Raw genomic sequence first — 16,749 nt, forward strand, 5'->3', positions numbered from 1 at the left:
GTACTTTTAATGTACTAAGTGCACTATGTGTACTAGTGCAATATACATGTGTGATAGGGGAGTCACACACTCATGCCTCATGAGTTGACTTATCCCCACAACTCTCTCTCTCTCTCTCTCCCTTGCTTCTCTGTGTATGTCTCCCATGAATGAACTCAAACCCTAATTCTGGTTTTCTCCCCATCAACTGGTATCAGAGCCCTTAGTGATCCCTCCCTTCCTCTTCTCCTTGATGATTTCTGTCCAAAGTCTGTTCTAGTCGTATCCTGCTTCCATCAACTGCTAGTCGCCTGCTTCCATCAACTGATTACGTGGAGCTGGTGAAGTGGTAGACTAGGCAGTCGTAGGCCTTTGTCTATACTCAGGCGAAGAATAGCGCTGCTGGCGGAGATAGCGCTGGGCGTACATACGCTAGGCGAAAACAGCAGCTGGGAGCGATGGCGTAGAAGGTCGCAGGCAGGCGCTAGGCGTAAAGCCACAAAAATCGCAGCGAACTGAACGAAGCGATAGGCGAAGCGTGAGCTGGCCAACTGGAGTAGAAACGTAAGCGAATACGTGAAGCGCCCGGCGTTGAGCGAACAAACGCTGGGCGTAGATGCGCGAGGCGAAAGCAGCCATTAGCGCATAGGTGACAACTGGCTGCTGGTGCGATGAGCGTGGACAAAGGTCCCGTCGGCCACTGTACAAAGGTCAGCGTGCCGTAAGCCAAGGCCAGGAGGAGCCCGTCGACGTGTATGCTTGTCGACTACTCGGGCATCGCCAGGGACGTTGGGAAGTGTGGAAACGAAGAAAGCCCCATTCCATAGCCAGCCCACGTGGCTGCCCAAACTGCACAACCAGCACAACTGGCTGCCCACAGCCAGGTGGGGCTGCCCAGCTGCTCCAGAAGCTGCCCAGCACCGAAGTTGCCACCACCACAGCCTCCATCTCAGCCTGCAAGTCAAGAAACTCAGAAAAATCAGAAATTTCAAAGGTATTTTGCTTCAATTTTTTTTTGGGACTTGCAATTGAGCAGGTACAATTATCAATTGAGCAGGTACAGGTGCCCAATTGCTCAATTTTTGAGCAAAATTGGCAAAATTGGGTGACATTGGTCACAATCAGGATAAATTTGCAGGAAATTGGTCAAATCAGGATCAATTTGCAGGAAATTGGATGTCGAAATTTGGGGCTTTTGATGTAATTGTGCAATTAAGCACTCATACATGCTGTATGATGTGAAAAATCGCACATTTGGGCAAAATTGCAGCAAATTGCAGTGCAAATCAAGGGGCTTTTGTGCCGATTTGGTTGATTTGCATGCAGGCAATCGCATTTGATGCTGTGGATAATGTGCTGATGCCTTACAAGCACTCAATGTGCCTGTAAATCAAGGGGCTTTCATGTATTGGATGTATATGTGGCCAGGGGGAAGCATCGTGAACACTCTGGATGCCTTCATGTGCGTCAATGTACCATGTATGATCAGAAATTGATCTCAAATCAAGGGGCTTTTCAAGTTCGTATGCTTGTTGAGCTTGGCAAAGCAGCAGGCAAGACATTTATGCCTTGAATCCTCAGAAATCAGCTTGCAGTCAAGGGGCTTTTGCCCAATTTCTGTTCGGAACTGTTGTATGCAGTGTTCGGGACTGTTAAAGTCTGATTTTCACTCATTTGGACAGCCAGGAGAGCATTTATTGCTATTGTACCTGCTGGTACAGATTTGGCACAGCTTTGTGCATGTTTTGGCATGGCTGTACACTGTTTTGAGTGACCAAAAGATTCAATTTCAGCTGCTGAAATTGCCGGTACAGGTTTGGTACATCATTGGTGAGCGCTTAGTACTGCTGTACAGTACTTTGGAAGGGCAAAAGAGCACATTTAAGGTGCTGTCCAAAATCTGCAGCAACCAGATTTTGGTGTTTTCATCACAAAAAGTGGGAGAAAAGTTGCATTCTTGCTTCCGCAGTGGGAGATAAAGCTTGGGAGAACATTTGTGAGCACTTTGTGTGCTTTGGGTGCAGTGTTTGCACACTTTGGGTGCAGTGTTTGCACATTTGCAGGGAGTCAGGCATTAAAGGTTGCATATTGCTATGGCAACCACAGGTGAGAGCTCTTCATTGCTTCACATCAAGAAGCTTGAAGGCTCGCATAACTATGATATTTGGCAAACCCAGTGCTACAATGTGTTGCTCCAGAAAAAGCAGCACAAGCCTATCAAAGAAAGGGGTGTGATGCTCGCTTCTCTTACGGCTGAAGAGTGGGAAGATATGGATGAGCTGGCAAGATCTACTATCATGTTGTCTGTGTCAGACTCATTACTTTTCAGCATTCGTGAAGAGAAGACAGCTTGGGGAATGTGGCAGAGATTGCAGGACTTGTATGCCCAACAAAGTGCCTCAAGCAAAGTGTATTGGTTGAAGAAACTCATAGGTCTTCAGATGAAGGAAGGGGCATCTATGACAGCCCATCTCAATGAGTTTAATGGTATTGTCAGCCAAGTCATTAATCAAAAGTTGGCAATGGACGATGAGTTCAAAGCCACTTTTTTGTTATGCACTTTGCCAGAGAGTTGGGACACATTCAGGACAGCCACTAGCAATTCGAATGCTATGCTGTCATATGCAGATGTTGAGGGTGCTCTTCTTCAAGAAGAGATGAACAGGAAAAACAACTCTGTTGGAAAGTCCAATGCAATGAATGCACGTGGGAGATCCCAGCAAAGGGGGAAAAGCCAAGAAAGGGGAAGGAGCAAGTCTCGCTCCAAAAAGGATTTGGAATGCCATTATTGTGGCAAGAAGGGACACATCAAAAAGCAATGCTACAAATGGAAAAATGATCAAAAAGAAAAGGGAAAAGGCAAAGACAAAGATAAAGATGAAGCCAAAGATGTAAAGCCAAAGGGCAAAAGTGGAGTCAAGATCGAAGAAATCAATGTGTCACATGCAGGTGGCAGTGAGGATGAGGTCCTCTTTACGTCTTCACTTGATGCCCATTCACTTCTTACAGGTGGTCATGGTATGCACTCATGGATCATTGATTCAGGTGCCTCCTTTCATGTCACAGGTTGCAGAGACTTGTTTGTCAGGTACACTGCTGGCAATGAAGGAGTGGTTTATTTGGGTGATAACCATGCATGCAAGATACTTGGCAGAGGTGATGTGAGGCTTGTATTTTCAGATGGCTCACAGCTTATGCTCCATGATGTCAGGCATGTGCCTGAGATCAAGAAGAATCTGCTTTCTACTGGACAGCTTGATGATGCTGATTATGTTACCACATTTGGTAGTGGAGAGTGGAAAATTAGTAAGGGCTCACTGGTTGTTGCCAGAGGCTCTAAGGTGGACACTCTTTACTTTATGCATGCAGGTGTTTGTCACCATGCTAATGTAAATGCAACCGAGCTGCCGGAAATCTCTATGTGGCATAGCCGGTTGGGACACATGAGTGTCAAGGGAATGGAGCAATTGTCTCGTTTGGGTTACTTGCCTTCTCTAAAGTTTTCAAGTTTTCAGTTTTGTGAGCATTGTATATATGGTAGGCAACTACAGTGCCCCCACAAGAAAGCTCTTGGACAGAAAGATGATCAGTTAGAGCTTGTGCATACAGATGTATGTGAGATGCCTCAGCTTTCTTTGGGAGGGGCAAAATATTTTGTGTCTTTTATTGATGATGCCACACGCAAGGTGTGGGTCTATCCTCTTCGCTTGAAGAGTGATACATTCTCAGTGTTTCAGAAGTTTGTTGCTCTTGTTGAGAATCAAACTGGCAATACACTGAAGGCTTTGCGTTCCGACAATGGTGGAGAGTATACGTCCAAACAGTTTCAGGACTTTTGTGATGCTAAAGGCATCAAGAGGGAGCTCTCTACTCCTTATGATCCTCCACAAAACGGGACAGCAGAGAGGATGAACAGGACCATACAGGAGAAGGTCCGTTCTATGTTGTCACATGCTGCATTACCTCATGGTTTTTGGGCTGAAGCTGTTATGACAGCCGTTCACCTTATAAACAGGTCACCTAACACGAGGCTTGGTGGGAAAGTGCCAGAGGAAGTATGGACAGGGAAGCCTCCGTCATACAAGCACTTGAGAGTGTTTGGTTGCGTTGCGTACGTGCACATACGCAGGGAAATGCGCACCAAACTTGATCCTAAGTCTCATAAATGCATATTCCTAGGATATGGTGACAGAGGTGAAATGGGGTATAGACTTTGGGATCCAATGAATAGAAAGATCATACGCAGCAATGATGTCATTTTTGATGAAACATGCATGTATAAGGAGCCTGCAAGGCAACAGGAGCCTGGCAGAGTCATCTTTGATGATGATGGACATCATGGACAACAACCAAGGGCTGTAAATCAGCCATTACAGCAGGAAAACCAGCCCTTAAATGGTGCTGAAAATGGTCCAAATGGACAGCCAGATATGGCAGAAGATATCCCTATGGATATACCACAGTTGGAGGAGATACCGGGCATGATTTTTCAGCCTTATGGCATGGAACAGGAGCCACCAATGGGTGATATGCAGGCTGGACAGCAACCTGCAAATGATGGTCATTGGGTACGTAGGTCCACTAGACCCTCCAGAGCCCCTGACAGGTTTGTTCCAGGGGTTGACTACTTGATGCTTACTGACTGTGGGGAGCCCTCATGTTATAAAGAGGCTTTACAGAGGGCAGACAAGGCTCTTTGGGAGCGTGCCATGAAGTCAGAGATGGATTCTCCGCATAAAAATGGAACATGGAAGTTGGTGCATTTGCCTGCAGGCAAGAAGGTTTTGCCATGCAAGTGGGTTTACAGGCTCAAAGTTTCACCTGATGCAAAGCCAAGATACAAAGCCAGGTTAGTGGCTAAGGGCTTCAAGCAGGAATATGGTGTGGACTTTGAGGAGATCTTCTCTCCAGTGGTCAAAATGACCACACTTAGAGCTGTATTAGCTTTGGTTGCACATGATGATCTGGACTTGATTCAGATGGATGTGAAGACTGCTTTTCTTCACGGTGATCTCCATGAGGAGATATATATGCAGCAGCCAGAGGGTTATGCAGTGAGTGGAAAGGAGAAGCTTGTATGCAAGCTGAAAAAGAGTCTTTATGGGCTCAAACAGGCACCAAGAGAATGGTATCATAAATTTGATACATTCATGAAATCTCAGAAATTCAGGAGAAGTGACATAGATCACTGCTTGTACACCAAGAAGGCTTTGGATGGCAGTCTATTGATCCTCATCTTGTATGTTGATGATATGTTGATTGCCGGGAAATCTCGTAAAGAGATGGATGCTTTGAAGAAGAGGCTGCATGAAACCTTTGATATGAAGGATTTGGGTGATGCAAATCACATCTTGGGTATGCGGATACTTCGGGACAGAAATCAGCATGTGTTGTATTTGTCTCAGAAGGAATACATTGGCAAAGTCTTGCAGAGGTTCAATATGGACGGGGGGAAGAAGACTAGTACTCCTTTGCCTCCATATGTGAAACTCAGTGCTATGGACAGCCCACAGTCAGATAGAGACAGGGCTGATATGGCCAAGATTCCGTATGCTTCAGCTTGTGGCAGTCTCATGTATGCCATGGTTGCTACTAGGCCGGACATTGCATTTGCAGTGGGAGTGGTTTCTAGATACATGGCCAACCCTGGCAAGAAGCATTGGGAAGCAGTGAAAGGTGTCATGAGATACCTGAAGGGCACACAGGATTTGTGCATTTGCTTTGGCAAACAGGATGCATTAGTGCATGGTTACACGGATTCGGATTATGCCGGTCATCCAGATAACCGGAAGTCTACTACCGGTTATGTATTTACATTCACAGGAGGTGCTGTGTCATGGATATCCAGGATGCAGAAGTGCACTGCCTTGTCTACTACAGAGGCCGAGTATATTGCAGCCACAGAGGCTTGCAAGGAGGCATTATGGCTATCTCGGTTAGTGGTTGATTTGGGCTATACAGGGGATATTCCATTGTTGCATTGTGACAGTCAGAGTGCCATTCAGTTGGCAAAGAACCCTGTCTTTCATGCAAAGACGAAGCATGTGGATGTGAAGTATCACTTCATCAGAGAGGTGATAGAGAACAAGCAAATTCAGCTTGTTAAGATTCATACGGATGACAACCCGGCTGATCTGTTGACGAAGAGTTTGCCTCCGGAGCGGTTTGCTCATTGCAGACACTTGATGGGCATTGGATGAGGCCATTTTCAGCCTTGATATGGCCTTGTATATTATCATGTACATGCTGATTTTTTCTTTTCCTTTACTTAAGGGCACTTTGCCTTTAAGTGGGAGGTTGTTGGGGTAAAGGCGTTATGCCCACCCTTATAGTGTGTACAAGCCCATAAGTTATAGTACATAGTACACTTAGTACTTTTAATGTACTAAGTGCACTATGTGTACTAGTGCAATATACATGTGTGACAGGGGAGTCACACACTCATGCCTCATGAGTTGACTTATCCCCACAACTCTCTCTCTCTCTCTCTCCCTTGCTTCTCTGTGTATGTCTCCCATGAATGAACTCAAACCCTAATTCTGGTTTTCTCCCCATCACACTACACGAGATATGTGAGTACGGAGTCCTACCCTTCCCTCTTGCTACTTGTTGCCATAATTGGTCATGTGAGCTTACCAATTGCAAGTAGAGTCAATGACAGCGGAAGTATTCGCGATGAAAGCATTTGGAAGGCTGAAATCTTCCATTTGTCGCGATCCTTCGCATCAAAAGTCTTCAAGCAAGTGCAAGGAGCCCTAGGAAAGCTTCCCCTGTGGTTCTACTTAAGAAAGGATGGCTGAAATTAGGGTTTTCAGCCAAAAGACCAAAAATTATAGCAAACAAATGGACTATTTTCCTGAATTTGAGCCACCAGGAGTGCGTAGTCTGAGCCGGAATCAATCTTGGATGCTTGAGAAACACTCTAGCAAGCTTGGATATGGAGTTGGGAGAGTAGAAGTGCAGAAAATACAGCCATAGAGCCCTCTTAAAGTAGGCACCCACTTTTGAGAAGGGGAGGAGAGAGAGGGAAAGAGGTGTCCATCTACACAAGATAAGTGCAAAGGGGTGCAAGTGAAGCTCACACATGACTGGATGCTTACTTTGGACAAAGGGATAAGACTTGGACACTTGGACACTGAGTTGTGACCGACTCGGAGTTCAGTGAGGTTGTACACAAGGCTGGTCATAATTTATAAGTGAGTTTTGGATACCCAAAACTTATTAAAGTGTGAATACAATGATTTATAACTATCACTAAATCCTAAGAGATAAATTAACGCAATTTGACCCATACTTACCACCTGTCCACATGCAACATAACCATGTCAGTAGACAGTTCCACACGCACGGTTCTTGGGTGGTGTCCCCTTACCCGGAACTACACATTGGTCAAGCAAGCAAGAAAACAACATGCAAATTCAATTTGCAAGCAAGCACATAAAGATGCTATGCAATGCAACATTGGTATGGACAATCCATGTTCATGCGACTATACCTAAGGGATGTATCCAAGTAAGTACACGAGGTACTAGACCCAACAGAAAACCAATCCTCCAAGCATTTCCAGGCATGTACACACGCACAACTCCCAACGGAAAGCAAATGCTCTAGGTGTTTCTGGGCATGTACACACAGGCACAACTCCCAGCGCAAAGCCAAGTCCACCAAATATTCCAAGCATGTACGCACAAGCACAAGCACAAGCACAAGTCCCACCAGAACATCTAACCCCCAAGATGACATTCCGAGCATGAACACATGAAGTCCCAACGGAAGATCATATCCACAGTATCACATGGTGTCACCAATTGGCCGACCATTTGGTCCATCTCCAGATTTGTGTCTCGTTCCCTTGAGGCCAGACTAGTGTCTCATGTACAGGGGCCAATATTTTTGCTTAACATGGACGGGAGCCAGACTGGTGCCACCCGTGTATGACCTGGACTGTGTTCTATCCATGGGATTGTCACGCCATGGAAGAGCCAGTATTTGTGCCGTGTCTTACCTATGGAACTATCACTCCATAGGGAGGCTCATGCCTGGAACTGTGTTTTACCTATGGGACTGTCACTCCATAGGAAGACCAAGATTTATGTTTTTTATGTCGTGCCATTTTTGTGCCGACAGATGTTTTGTACTTGTTCCATGAACGGGAGATATGTCCATGTTACTATTTGCACATGCACTCATGTTTTGCATGTTTGAAACTGTTTTCGCATGACTTGTATTCTTGTGTTTGCCTGCTTGACGTGCCACTTACTGAGTGGGGACACCTGCCAATGAGTCGTGAAGTTTGCTCTGTCTTCTGACGAGTTTTGTTGCGTGTGAACAGCTGGTAAGTGTATTGCACTTGTTGGTTTAATAGTTTTAATTCTAACCTTTCATTTTATAAGGTTGTAAGTTCACATTTCATTTAAAAGTGGGCACCCATTAGGGGCACCCACATATGGGCCAAGGTGGGGAGCCACACTTAGTCCCTTAAGTGTGTGGGGGTGGGTGCATGGCCACCTACCCACACCACACCCTGAAACTGGCCGCCCCCATGCAACCTTGGGGAGCCGGCCAGCTATGGTCGTTTACTTCTTCTCCAATCTCTACAAAAGAGAGAGAGCGACCACCCCACCGGTAGGGAGATACAACCGCAATCATCCCCTGCACGATTGCTCCCAAGCGGCTGCACGACAGGCGGCTGCACTTCTGCTCTTCTCAGGCGGCTACATCACCAGGCGGCTACAGCCAGGTGGTTACTGCTTTCTCAGGCTACGCTTCCTCTACCTTTACAGCTGACGGCTGCACACAGCAGGCGGCTGTGATTTCCTCAGCAGGCTGCTCCTCTTCAAAGGCGGCTGCTCCCTCTATTTCCCAGACGGCTGAGCCACCCCAGAAGCGGCTGCAGCCAGGCGGCTACTTCTGTACCACCCAGCAGGCGGCTGTGCTCCTACAGCCAGGCGACTCCTCCTCCTCTCCAGCAGGCGACAGTCTACTCTGCATAGCGGCTGCTCCATCTCCTGCAGCCAGGCGTTTCTTTTTCTAAAGGCGGCTGCGCATGCTCCTCCTCCCGTACAGGCTTCTGTACTCTTCAGCTCTGGCGGCTGTGCTCCTACAGCCAGGCATTACCTCTCCAAAGGCAGCTACTTTTCTCATCCTCCCCTTGCAGGCAGCTACGCCTCCTCCTCCAACACAACAGGTGGCTTTGATCCTTTGCAGGCGGCTGCTTTTCTCATCCTCCCCTTGCAGGCAGCTACGCCGCCGCCTCCAACACAGCAGGCGGTTGCGTCTCCCTTCTATAGGCGGCATCTCCTTTCTTCAGGTGGCTACACCTTCTCCACAAGCAACTACTCCTCATCCTCCTCGACAGGCTGCTGTGTCTTGGTGTCCACCACTAGTAGCTGCACACAGACACCTCGGGTATTGGTCTTCCATCTGCGAGCTACAAGTAAGTGAATTCAGATTTAAGTAAAGAACTTTGTTGTAAATCAGATAAAGGATTCTCTCTACGGCTAACACCCGTTCGGTGCCGGGTAGTCCAAGCTCTTGGAGAACCACGATCCAAAGGTGCCGAGATCGGGAGAGCCAGGCGTTAGTACGGGAGCGCCTGTTTGTGCATGGTCCTGGAACACCAATGGGGTGCTCTCCGCAGATTCCAGTGAAGGCACAAGACCGTAGAGACTGGACCACTCAAGTGGTCGCTCTCCTTCGAACATCTACTTCGAGCCTCTTGTTTGGTATTGTATTCATTTGTACATGGACATCATCTGGTTCATTGAACCCATGGAGCATTGTATTTGTTAAATACTCCCAATAATATATCATATATTGAGGGGGGGGTCGGCCCGTTCCGGCCCCAGTGCTGGTGTCCATCTATTTCATTTCAATTTGCAGTTGTTATTAAGTTGTCCATTTCAAATTGTGATATTAAGTTGTGCTATTATGCATGTCGGTGTCCAACGGAGTCTATTCCCACTTGACGGGATCGGTTTCATTGGTATCAGAGCACGGTTGTTTCCCTCTTCTTAGTGGGGAAACGAACCTGTGTATTGGACACCCCGCTTCTAGCACACTTAACACAATGGACAGCCAAGGCAACCCTTTGGAAGTGCCTAATTCGAGGGGCCCAACAAGTGCCTCGCGTGGTTCTGATGCTCTACGAGGAAGGCACAAGCCCCTTAAAAGGCCTTGAAAGGGTAAATGATAGTGATTCAAAGGGACAACTGTCTCGAGGAAAGACAGTCATGCAAGAAGAAGAGCCTGATGCAATGAGGGCTGAAATGGAGCATATGAGAAAGCTTTTGCAGGCACAAGAGTAAGAGCTGAAATTTTTGCATGAAGATCCCCATGTGCAAAGTGCCATTGACGCAAGGAAAGCCGATGCAATGGTAGATGTGACTTTTGAATCCATGGCACGGGAAGTGGGAAAGAAGCCAAGGGAGTTGGCACTTTCTTACCTCCTCCGCAAAGGTGACATCAAAGAGGGGGAAGATGGAGAGCTGAAATTCAGAAATCCACCTCGCTTGAAGCATGGAGATCCCGCATCTCAAAGGTTGAGATCATTTATGCAAAAGGAAGAGGTGACAGTCACCTCTTGTCATGCATCTTCTCCACAAGTCACAAAGCCTGACAGGTATATGTATGCTAGTGCTCATGGAGGGCATGATGGTCACATGCATTCAAGACATGTATCCGATGGTAGGGGTGACAGGTTTGCCACTAGAAGAGCTTTGCCTTCTGAGTTGTCTCATGGAGAGACATTGCTTTATGCAAGAAAGTCACATGCATCTGATTCTCAAGTTCGTGGAGCACATGCCACCGTGCTTCATGAAACTTCCAAGACGACCCATGAAGCCCATGCAGATAGGGCTGCCCCATTGAATAAAGGAAAAAGAAAAAGAGAGAACCATGAGCCTCAAGCCAGAAAGCTCAAGGAATTTAAAGCAAGTGACAAGTCTGTTAAGTTTGATGTTTTTCATGGAGAGCATGATGCTTCCAAAGTGTTAGCATTTGTGGCACAGTTTGACATTGCTTTTAGCGATGAGGACTTCACTGAGAAGTCTAAAGTACGCCATGCTAGCATGTTTTTGAAAGGGACCGCTGCTCATTGGTGCATCACTGAAAAGATCACCAAGGACCCCATTTGCACCTGGAAGGAGTTTAAGGACAGATTCTATGCTCAGTTTTTGCCACCAAATGCGGAGCAAACTCTCACCCAAAAGTGGGATAGACTAGAGCAAAGAGATAATGAAAGTGTGCAACAGTATGTCAACAAGTTTTGGAAAGTGTTGCTGGAGGTAACTCCTTTTATGCAAATCACTGAGGATGAAAGAAAGAGGAAGTTTCGCTCCGGATTGCAACCAGCTTATCGTTCGGGCATTGAATTGCATCCGAAACATACTTTGCAACAGCTCACAGCCTCTGCTCTTGCTACAGAGCAATTGGTGCTCAAAATTAAGCAGGATCAAGGTGGTTCAAAGAGGAAAGACAAGGCTGTCCCAAATCTGCAAAAAGATGGACAGTCACCTAAATAGAACTTCCGGGAGACCCACAAGGGAGGTAAAGCTGAAAATACCTCATCTAAAGATCAAGGCCCAAAGAAGAACAAATTTGGCTTGACCCCGGAGCAAAGAGAGTAATATGCCAAGGAAGGAAAATGTTTTTCTTGTGGCAGCAAAGAGCACATGTTTCGCCAATGCCCTGACCGCAAACCAAAGCACGAGGACAAGCAGACCAAGGCTAATGTACATGCAGTTCCCGATGTGCAGGGAAACACAAATCATGATGCAAAAGAGCGGATGGTATGCAAGGCTTGGGGTCAAATCAAGGATCAGCCCGCCTTATTCATGTTTGATGACTATGCAACCGATAACTTCATCTCTATACAAACGGTAGCTGCCTTGGGTATTGAGGTTGAAAACATGGGACCTTAGATTGAAGCCGAAGCTGCTTTTGTTGGTAGAGAGGTGCAGGTTACCCCATTGATAGGGAAGTTGCGCATCCATATCCAGGGCTACCTTGATAATGAACATTTCTTAGTTGCACCATTAAATGGATGTGATGTATTGTTGGGCAAGCCATGGCATCATAGGCTTGAGCCCCGCAAAGAGTACAAGACCAACATGATTTCTTTTATGCATAGAGACCGCATGCATTTCATTGATGCTGGCAAAGAAGGGGATTCCATCCCACTTGTATCTCACATCCAAATTAATAAAGCAATGAAAAAGAGTCTTTCTGCGTACTTGGTTTTTGTTCGTGATAGCATTGTACCAAGTCATCAAAATGTGGATGCTATGACTTATGATAGGCTAAATTTTCTTCATGCATTCAACGATTGTTTTGCTGATGCATTGCTAGGTGAATTACCTCCCCAAAGACCCGAAGATCATCGCATAGATCTTGTGCCAGGTAGTTCTCCACCTAACAAACCCGCATACCGTGTGAGTGCCGCACAACAAGAAGAGATCATGAAGCAAGTAAATGAGCTTTTAGAGAAAGGTTTGGTTCAACCTAGATCCTCACCTTATTGCTCTCCTGTGCTTCTTGTTCAAAAGAAAGACGGCTCATTCCGCATGTGTGTGGACTATAGAGCTTTAAATAAGCTTACCATCAAGAACAGATTCCCAATTCCGAGTATTGATGATATTTTGGATAAGCTTGATGGTTCGGCTTGTTTCAGCCGACTTGATTTGAAGAGTGGTTATCACCAAATACGAGTGGTGCCACAAGATGTCCATAAAACTGCATTCAGGACAGCCTTTGGATTATATGAATTTTTGGTAATGCCTTTTGGTCTCACCAATGCTCCTGCCACGTTTAATCGTATGATGGATAGGATATTCCGACCCCATCGCAAATTCACAGGAGTATTCTTTGATGATATCTTGGTTTTCTCCAAGAATGAGCAGGAACATAAAACTCATTTGGTCACAGTGTTCGAAGAGTTGCGGAAGCATAAACTTTTCATTAATGACAAGAAAAGTGAGTTCTTCCTTTCAGAGATACATTATTTGGGTCACATTGTATCCAAAGATGGAGTAACAATGGATCCTGCAAAGATAGAGACCATTCGGAATTGGCCAAAATTGCAAAACGTACATCAAGTACGTAGTTTTCTAGGATTATGTTCATATTATAGGCATTTCATAAGGCATTTTGCTATGATAGTCACCCCTCTACATGATCTCACAAAGAAGAAAACCACTTTCAAATGGACTTCAAAAGAACAGGATGCTTTCTTACAACTCAAGCATGCTATCATATGTGGACCCGTATTGATTGTTCCTGACTTGCAAAGATCATTCGTAGTAGAATGTGATGCTTGTGGCGATTGTATAGGAGCTGTCCTAAATCAAGAAGGGCATGCAGTTGCATACGAGAGCCGTTGTTTACATGATGCTGAGCTTCATATGGATATCTATGAGAAAGAGCTCTTGGCTGTAATTCAGGCCTTAAAGATATGGAAACATTATCTTCTTGGGGCTGAATTTGTAGTCAAGACAGATCATCAAAGCTTGAGATACTTTCTATCTCAAACAAAGCTTTCGGAGAAGCACATGAGAATGGCAAACTTTCTTTCCATGTTTCATTTTCAGATTGTGCATACTCCGGGAAAGAAAAATGTGGTGGCAGATACATTATCCAGGAGGCCTTATGTAGCTGCAGTCTCAGTGGCCTCTCATGAGGACTTATCTGCTATGCGTGATTTGTATCATATTATGGACTTGCCTCGATCCCAGCATGGAAATGATTCTATTTGGACCATTGTGGACAGGTTTAGCAAGCAAGCTCATTTCTTGCCCGTCAAGAAAACCATTAAAGTTGATCATATGGTAAAGCTTTTTCTTGCTAATATTTTCAAGCATCATGGTATGCCTAAATCCATTGTTGGGGATAGAGATCCCAAGACTACAAGCCTCTTTTGGAAGGCTTTATTTGATAACATGGGTACTAAACTTGAGTTTTCATCAGCTTATCATCCCCAAACGGATGGCCAAAGTGAAGCTGCAAATTCAGCCGTGTTGGATTTGTTGAAGTGTTATGTGGCAGATCAAAAAACTGCATGGGAGAAGTATCTTCCACTTGTTGAGTTTGCCTACAACAATACGATCCATGCCTCCACGGGAAAGGCTCCGTTTGAGATTATTTATGGCAGAGTGGTACTGCCACCCATCCTTCGTACAAAGGATGAGATTTTTGCAACTGATGAATATGTTCGTGACTTGGAAGTAGCCTTTGCTCAGGTGCGGACAGCCATTGCAAGGTCACAAGATAAGCATAAAATGGCTGCTGACAAGCTTAGAAGGGACATGCAAGTCAAAGAAGATGATTGGGTTTTGCTGAAATTTGAGAAGGCTAGGCTTGGGAAGAGGCCAGGACGAGAAGGATCGTATCCTAAGCTTTCTCCTCGCTATTATGGACCCTTCAAGGTGATTCAAAAGATCAATGAAGTGTCTTACAGGCTTGCTTTACCTAGTCACTGGAAGATTCACAACGCATTTCATGTGAGTCTTTTTCGGAAATATGTGGGGCCAGATCCTGACGAGCCTGTCACAGAAGATCCACCAGAGATTGATGAGCTTGAGGAGATCCTCCAGCCAAAACAGATTGTCTGCACGAAAGATTTCCAGGAGATACCTTGTGAAATTTAAGAATTATTTGCCTATTGATGCAAAGTGGGTAAATGAGGATTATTTTGTTGACTACCCACAGTTGTTGCAGGCATATCTTGAGGCTTTTCAGTTAAGGACAACTCTTTAGAAGCCCGGGGGGATGTCACCAATTGGCCGACCATTTGGTCCATCTCCAGATTTGTGTCTCGTTCACTTGAGGCCAGACCGGTGTCTCATGTGAAGGGGCCAGTATTTTTGCTTAACATGGACGGGAGCCAGACTGGTGCCACCAGTCTGTTAGCAGGATGGTGTCATATGGACGGGAGCCAGACTGGTGCCACCCGTGTATGACCTGGACTGTGTTCTATCCATGGGATTGTCACGCCATGGAAGAGCCAGTATTTGTGCCGTGTCTTACCTATGGGACTGTCACTCCATAGGGAGGCTCGTGCCTGGAACTGTGTTTTACCTATGGGACTGTCACTCCATAGGAAGACCACGATTTATGTTTTTTATGTCGTGCCATTTTTGTACCGACAGATGTTTTGTACTTGTTCCATGAACGGGAGATATGTCCATGTTACTATTTGCACATGCACTCATGTTTTGAATGTTTGAAACTGTTTTCGCATGACTTGTATTCTTGTGTTTGCCTGCTTGACGTGCCACTTACTGAGTGGGGACGCCTGCCAGTGAGTCGTGAAGTTTGCTCTGTCTTCTGACGAGTTTTGTTGCGTGTGAACAGCTGGTAAGTGTATTGCACTTGTTGGTTTAATAGTTTTAATTCTAACCTTTAATTTTATAAGGTTGTAAGTTCACATTTCATTTAAAAGTGGGCACCCATTAGGGGCACCACATATGGGCCAAGGTGGGGAGCCACACTTAGTCCCTTAAGTGTGTGGGGGTGGGTGCATGGCCACCTACCCACACCACACCCTGAAACTGGCCACCCCCATGCAACCTTGGGGAGCCGGCCAGCTCTGGTCGTTTACTTCTTCTCCAATCTCTACAAAAGAGAGAGAGCGACCACCCCACCGGTAGCGAGATACAGCCGGCAATCATCCCCTGCACGATTGCTCCCAGGCGGCTGCACGACAGGCTGCTACGCTTCTGCTCTTCTCAGGCGGCTACAGCCAGGTGGTTACTACTTTCTCAGGCTACGCTTCCTCTACCTTTACAGCTGACGGCTGCACACAGCAGGCGGCTGTGATTTTCTTAGCATGCTGCTCCTCTTCAAAGGCGGCTGCTCCCTGTATTTCCCAGGCGGCTGAGCCACCTCAGAAGCGGTTGCAGCCAGGCGGCTACTTCTGTACCACCCAGCAGGCGGCTGTGCTCCTACAGCCAGGCGGCTCCTCCTCCTCTCCAACAGGCGGCTGTCTACTCTGCATAGCGGCTGCTCCATCTCCTACAGCCAGGCGTTTCTTTTTCTAAAGGCGGTTGCGCATGCTCCTCCTCCCGTACAGGCTTCTGTACTCTTCAGCTGGCGGGGCTATGCTCCTACAGCCAGGCGTTACCTCTCCAAAGGCGGCTGCTTTTCTCATCCTCCCCTTGCAGGCAGCTACGCCTCCTCCAACACAGCAGGCGGCTATGCTCCTTTGCAGGCGGTTGCGTCTCCCTTCCATAGGCGGCATCTCCTTTCTTCAGGTGGCTACACCTTCTCCACAGGCAGCTACTCCTCATCCTCCTCGACAGGCTGCTGTGTCTTGGTGTCCACCACTAGTAGCTGCACACAGACACCTCGGGTATTGGTCTTCCATCTGCGAGCTACAAGTAAGTGAATTCAGATTTAAGTAAAGAACTTTGTTGTAAATCTGATAAAGGATTCTCTCTACGGCTAACACCCGTTCGGTGCCGGGTAGTCCAAGCTCTTGGAGAACCACGATCCAAAGGTGCCGAGATCGGGAGAGCCAGGCGTTAGTACGGGAGCACCTGTTTGTGCATGGTCTTGGAACACCAGTGGGGCGCTCTCCGCGGATTCCAGTGAAGGCACAGGACCGTAGAGACTGGACCACTCAAGTGGTCGCTCTCCTTCGAACATCTACTTCGAGCCTCTTGTTTGGTATTGTATTCATTTGTACATGGACATCATCTGGTTCATTGAACCCATGGAGCATTGTATTTGTTAAATACTCCCAATAATATATCATATATTGAGGGGGGGGTCGGC

At 46.5% G+C, this 16,749-nt stretch overlaps 1 protein-coding gene across 8 annotated transcripts in view; it reads right to left on the reverse strand.

Moving 5' to 3' along the window:
• The window catches only part of LOC147636500 (GPI inositol-deacylase A-like), a 153,149-nt gene that overhangs the window by 123,599 nt on the left and 12,801 nt on the right, over nt 1-16,749 (reverse strand). The window lies entirely within an intron of this gene.

Source organism: Cibotium barometz, chromosome 8 (assembly GCF_041138505.1).
Source record: "Cibotium barometz isolate CiBa-2024 chromosome 8, ASM4113850v1, whole genome shotgun sequence".
Classification (NCBI taxonomy): Eukaryota; Viridiplantae; Streptophyta; class Polypodiopsida; order Cyatheales; family Cibotiaceae; genus Cibotium; species Cibotium barometz.